Source organism: Helicoverpa armigera, chromosome 2 (assembly GCF_030705265.1).
Source record: "Helicoverpa armigera isolate CAAS_96S chromosome 2, ASM3070526v1, whole genome shotgun sequence".
In the NCBI taxonomy this organism is placed as follows: domain Eukaryota; kingdom Metazoa; phylum Arthropoda; class Insecta; order Lepidoptera; family Noctuidae; genus Helicoverpa; species Helicoverpa armigera.
Genome location: NC_087121.1, coordinates 319,382 through 326,747, shown reverse-complemented (window position 1 = coordinate 326,747; position 7,366 = coordinate 319,382).

The following is a 7,366-nucleotide window of genomic DNA, read 5'->3' as shown; positions in this document are numbered from 1 at the left end:
CGGGACGCTTTTTTTGCGATTTATTAGGCCATGCTGCTTTGCATAATGTAATGTTTGTTTACATGTAAACAGTGCTTGTCGTCAAGGCAAACCTCGACCGGAGATGACAATAACAATAAAGGATAAAGCTTATCTTCTGGTCAGATCGCTATTGCTATAAAATCTTAATGTTAACATGATACTGAAGTTTTTTTCACTATCTGTATAATCATGAAATATCACAAGTATATTTAAATTGTTCAACAATGTGCTGCGCCAAATATGATGTTATCAGAGTTAGTGGTATGTACACAGTACAGTAACGCTAATTGTTTCTGTAACGTGACTACAGGAGATAATAACATGAGATAAGAGATATTTCCGAACATTACCGATATTGACAGCAAATTCATGGTGGATTATGGGGAAATTAAATTTAATTAACCACAGCTAAAATGTAGTTAATAATAAATAAATAATAATATAAAATTATATTAACAACATGCAGATAATCACGTACAAATAAAATGTTAAAACTATGATTCAGTGATTATAACGTGTTACAGTAGCGGTCTCGTTCGGGTTTTCTCGCCCTATTTTGGAAATCCCGCAAGTGCAAAAACAGGTGTGGAACACCTGACTGCATTTAACAACTAATATATCTTTTGACAAAATAAAAGAGTTCGCTGATACCAAATTATATTGACACTGGTATCATAATTCTTTATATCAATAATCAAATAGTTGAATGGAAAATATTCACAGCTGGCCAAATGTTGTTTGCACTTAATATTGACGAGTAATTACTACACCGGAATATTGACATTCGCTACGCAGAGGTATGCGTAGCGCGTAGCAGAGACTGCTACGACATTTCACGCTCACCAGTATTCATGCTCGATAAAAGGTGAAAGGTTGCTACGAAAAAGCGTAGCAGCTGCACACTACTGCTCTTATAAACGTGGTAGAAATAAATAATAATAGGTGATACATATATACACAAGTATAATATCAATGTATGCAATTAATATTATAATTCTATCCACACCTTTTGATCTTTGCTGTATATTTCTTAATAAATTGATCTGCACGTTTTTCTCAGAAGCGCAACTATGTGCTTAGCAGTTAAAGTAGGCGGTGTCTTATGTATAATAAATGCATTAATAATACTTTAATTAAAATATTTATGTATTTAAAACTCGAAATACATATTGATTAATAAACCGGTAGATTTAGTGACATTCAAGTTGCAAGCTTTGAAATTTTTCAAAATATTTATTTAGTCTTTATTTTATTCTTATCTGTATGTGTGACTTATAAGATCTAACTTTTTGCCTAAAACGTAAGTCTGTAGGATAAAACTTTATTTATTTTCTTATACGTAACCGTAAAGTTATGCATATGACTCAGACTCATAAAAAATAGAAATAAATTTGATATGGCGTAAGATGTGTTCAATATTTTCCGTAACTCTTATACTCCAACAATTCCTCAATTATTCAAAGTCTGTTGATGTCATAACCGACGACAATAAAATACTAAATATACAATATTTCGGTTGTTCCGTCTGTCGTGTCTATTAACGTAAAAAGTACACAATTACGAAATTACAAGTCACGTTTACATTTAAAAGTCTTCATAACATCGTGTTCGCGAAGTGCGTTCGAAAACTTCGGAAAAACTCCGACTTTCTCACAGTTTACGATATAATGCGAAACCTCACAACCGTGGTAAACGAAAACAAAATATACCACTCTTGAACATTTTTGAAAAAAGTTTCTGGTGTTCCTAGAATTCGTTCTGTATCTACCTTTTAATGTTTATGTTATGGACCAAGTGATCAATTGGGCAGTATACATAATGCCCGGTCATTATGAAAAATGCCCAATATGAGAGTGCAATTTGATAATAATTATTCAAATAATCAAATTGACCGGGCACTATACATATTGCCCGTGACCTTTTGGGCAAAGTAATACAAACATATTTAATTTCATTTTTTTAACATAACACATCCCATATTAATTGACCCAGCATGGATGTAAGCATGCAACATGCAGCAAGCATCGCTTCTGTAACGGCTCCGGCGCTGCGGGGCTCCGGCGGTCCCATGCGAGCTTAGCGTCGCAGATGGTTTTCACGCTCACCACCGCAGCTTCGGCTTGCTGGCCGGCTCCGCCGGCCAGCCTCAGCCGCGTCGGCGAGCGTTTCAACTACCTGCGCCTCACCTCGCAGGCCGCCTCGCCCCTCCGCGCCTACGCGGTTTTGAATTGCACTCTAGGGGTAGGGCAGACAAGACTACGTCGAGTCGGTTTTGCAGCGATTCGTTTTCGTCACTAAGTTCAATTTTTAATACAATGTTTTGAATCCAAGTTAATTTCGACCATAAAAAAACGAGCTAAGAAAAATGAGATCAAGAAAAACGAGGCCGAGTAAGTAATTCAGATGACAATTGCCCAATTAATAATTTTGTGGCTAGACTTGTAATTTTCCATTAAAATAGAACATATAATTTTAACACTAATCATAAAATATGTAGCAAGTAACAGGATTTATTTATTAGAACAACTGCCACCCTCGCACCGCATAAAATATAGCTTTATTATCAAATTGCCCAACTATCATGTAGCAATATAATAATGCCCGTGCAATGTGATAAATAATGAAGTTAAGATAGTTATTAATCACTTGGCCCGATAAAGCTAGACATTATGCATAATGCTCGGGCATTATAAATAATGCCCGAATTAATCACATGGTCCATAACATTTACATACAAACCATGCTTGATCTAGAAAAAATCTACTAGTAGGATGTTGTATAGAATTCACAGCGAAAGCAAAACTAGGATATTCGTGGTAGGTACATATTTTCTTCCTGCCAAGGACTGCAGGATTTTTCGAAAGAGTTAGTGCGGCCATGTACCAAGACCACCCTAACTCTAAAAGGCTTCAGGAAGAACATTGGTCGGCCACAGTGGGAGGGAACAACTGATGATTTTCCACATCAGAAAAAAAACTACAGGGAAAAAACTACGTCCTGAAATTCCTTTTAATAATGTACCTACTTTTACCCGACTGCCCCATGTATGTATTCGTGACACGCAGTAAAAACCTAACGCTTTAAGCCAGTTGTAGCTTAGCTTAGCATTCCTTGCTTGTTTATCTACATAAAAAAAAACTAATTGCATCAAAACTGATAAAAAAATAAGTTGAACAATCGTAGCTATAAACCATCACGTGAGATGGAACAAATAATGTTTTTTTCAAGTCATGTAGCTAAATAAGTATTTATCTATACAGATAAAATTAGTAATAAAATTATCTATCATAAAACATCCTATCTATCTCTGTATCAACGATTTTTAAGAATTGATGTATTTTTACATATAAGTGTAATATCTTATCGTTGCTATAATTGTCACAGTAGATCACATGTATGTTAATTACAGTACAACACAGCAACATTTTAATCTGATGAGCACGCCATTTTTAATTCATGATGTGGACGCTCTAATGTCATAAACTACTGTAATATTTTTATCATATTACCCTTACAACTTTAGGTGCAATGGAGTGTCAGGCTTTTACCGCCTAAAACCCACCATGTTCCATCTTAAGCCCTTTATGTACCGGAGCCACGGCAACTCCTTCTAACAATCCGGCAGCACCGGTAGGCTGTGACTCTGGACAGCCCCGCTGGGGTTTGCTGACTCTCTTTGAGGAGCGCGTGGAACTAGGCACGCCGCTGACATAGGCCTGTCGTCTCTTAGGAGAACTACTGACTTTATTTTGAAAAAATGGCTCGTTTAATAAAGAAGGCACACATAATTATTGGTAGTTATTCATTGATATAATATCGTTAGTGACAGATAACAGTAGAACAAGTTAAAGGAAAACGCTACACGATTCAGTGATGAATGAAAGATGTCATAACGATGTTACGACGTGTTTACTATGTCCGTCGCGTGCGTATGTAGCGGTACAAGTAGGTAATGGGACATTTTTGGTAATGACTGATTGCTTGTAAAAAATCTCCATAGTTTTTCTTAGTAACTATAGAAAGTCCTTCTTTTGTTTTAGATTATTTTTAAGTTCAGTTGGCAGCACTAAATAATGATGTATTTGTTTAAAATTATACTATATTTGTGTTATTTCTAATCATGCATATGAGATCTATTGGAGTCCTCGTATCATAGAGTCCATAAATCGTTGTTAGAATAATTAGAATGATAAATTAATCTTATCTATGTTTTAGTTTATAGTACTGTAATGCTTATTAGATCACTATCTGTTTTAGGAAGTCATTATAAACAGATGTACAAACCTTTTTAATAGACTTAAAAAAATAACATATTCCAAGCAGTCACTTCGGCTCTGTTACATATGTACTAGAATGTTTTTTTAATGTTGGAAATATTACGGTGCTTTCCTACTTTATTTTCTAGACTTTATTAAAATTACATAATTTGTCCATTGGTCTACAACATAAAATGTTTTGCGTTAGTAAGAAGGTCAGTACCAGAGCGTAAATCTCCTTGAAGCCCAGTTGTCCGGGCCACGGGGAAGTACTAGTGTGCCAAAATTATATAAAGTATGCTTGCCACTGAGTTTGTGTTACTATTGTATATCTGAAGATTTTTTTTGTTTGTTTGCTTGCTTAACCAGGTGAATCCCACGGAAGTACAAAGCCGATTTGAAAAATTCTTTCATTATTAAATGGCCCATTTATCAAGAAAGATGCGTGCAAAGTTTTTTTCTATGGGATGCGGGTGAAACCACTGGTAGAAGCTGATAAATTGTCTTTAACTACTTGATGGACCATTTTTTTTAATGTATCCATTTACTATTAAATAATCTGAAGGACTCTGTTTGAAACGCAATTCCAATAATAACAGAAAAATAATTACACTGAACGATAGAAGTCCGTAAAAGTTAAACTGCGTGGCGATAGTTAAACCCACATGGCTTTGTTTTCCCTTTTATTTAACCACAGAACAATACATATACACTAGTACATTGTGATATAAAAATTGAAAACAAAAGTAAATATAACTTTGTTTTACTACGATTAAACCGAAACAAACTAGAGTATAAGGCGGATCACACACTGCCATTATAACCCCACTTTTGGGCCAAATATGAAGAAGATAAAATGGTTGATCATCGAACTTATATAAGCAAACTGGAACAGATTAGCTTCTACAAGGCTTTTAACCTAGATTATCCTCATAATTGTTTCCATCACGACCGTTACAGCTGCGCTGGTATCTTGTATAATACTGGCTTACACCGAGTACTGAATAGCACAACAATTCATACTGAAACAATATATAATATGCTTCCACACCACAATGATCATAATTACTACAATATTTTAGAAGGGACAATCATTAATTTAACTATTATAAATAGTCTTACTCTAGGACATAAAACATTTGTATTCAATAGCAATGGTAGTGTGGAATCCGTCTAAAAGTACCACCACCAACACAAACCGCAGTGATTAGCCGCGGACGTCATTGGGACATTCAGTGTGAGTCAGCAGTCACTCGTAGTGCCTAACTGCTAGACTTGCTGGCTACATCGTATGAAACATAGAATGTTTATATTGTAACAGTGGTTGTCAAAGTTATCCCTGTTAAAAGTAGTCGTAGGCGTAGAATATTTCTTTGTTTTAGAAGCTGGATGAAGAAGTCTGGTTTTAAAAAATGCATAACATTAAAAAAAGTATGGTAACCAATCATATTTACCAAAATCATGTTCTGATTTGTTTCATCTGATTTTCGTAGAAAAATCAAGACGCCACGACATGACCAAAATACAAAAATAAGTTTAACTTTTTTCATGCAGATAAATTAAACAACAAAGTACCTATTTATTTACTTTTATGTAAACCTTAATTATCAGGAAGATATTTACCTTATACTAACACATACATGTTATAAACAAATTGTTGTTAGTTTATAAAACTAAAATCTATGTTACTAACATGTTTCTGATCACTGCCACTGCGCGGTCTTGTGAACTTTGTATGAACCTTAAAAAAAACTATAGGTACTTTTATGTTGAGCACCACTGACCTGCGGTAATGACAGTGACCACAATAGCTTAAGTAACGCTCATAATTACACTTTACAGTAACGATTCAATTGCACTTGCTTACAATAGGTAATACCTTTGTTATGCAGCCCAATGCAACTTCCTCCTAGGAAAGTGTGCACCGACCTTTATTGATTTCATTGAGTATTTGTGCTTATTCAGTTACCACAAAAGTTGTAATGCTAACTTACTGAAATATAAGGAAAGAAACTAAACTTCAATGCAGTTCAGTTGTATGAACATCGCTATGCAGTAGGCAAAGGTAATAAAAAAGGCAATCAATCTTAGACTGCCTACTTCAAAGGTGGAGACTTTTTACGCTAAAACATATTAACAAATGAAGTACCTACTGCTTAAAATAATGATTCAATTGATAACCTAACCGAACATAGATTTTAAGGAAAGTTTTTAAATAAAAAATCATATCATATAATGGAGTATCCTACAACATTATTTAGCAACTTCAAGGTTACGTCTTTAAGTTGCTAAAAAATATTGTAGGATACTCCATTTTATGATATGATTTTTTATTTAAAAACTTTGCTTAAAATCCATGTTCGGTTAGGTTATCAATTGAATCATTATTTTAAGCAGTAAGTAATTTATTATTACGGTTTTTTTTTAAGTTTATGTAATTCTTGGAATTCTAACGGGCAAATAGCCGTTTAAATAAAATCGAATCTAATAACTGTAACGAGGTAGTAGTTTTAGGTAAAAGATTTTTTTTTATGATTTATGTCCCAGGTATGTGCAGGCATGCCCGATTATGAAATTCTGAGCACTTGGTGAAGATACCTTGACTGAATGGTAAGGTACTATGGATGCCTTGCCTCATTATCTACCTAACCTTTTCCCAGCCACGTTGGGGTCTTCCAGTCTAACCATGTGCAGCTGAATATACCAACGAGCTACCTGTTACCCCTTTGGAAGAGCTACATATTTAACAGTCTTTCCAGCTTCTGAATATCTTTAACAAATGCCAAAATTGTTCAAATGATAGCCGGGACACACCAATTTGATGTGCCATTCAAAAGGTTTCCACAGAGGAACCTTTCATGACAAGATGGTTGCCCATAGGACCGACCGATCGAATTATTACCTGATTGATCCATACACCTATGAATTAGCCACGATATTTGGTGATTTTAAATAAAGAACTAATAAAAAAGTCTGGCCAATAAGTGTCACAGATAGCTAGTTTACATAATAGTGAGATAAATACGTAATTTAGATCTAGTTGATGATACAGTTTTCCTCATAGCGTCGTCACTTCGAGAAACTATGGA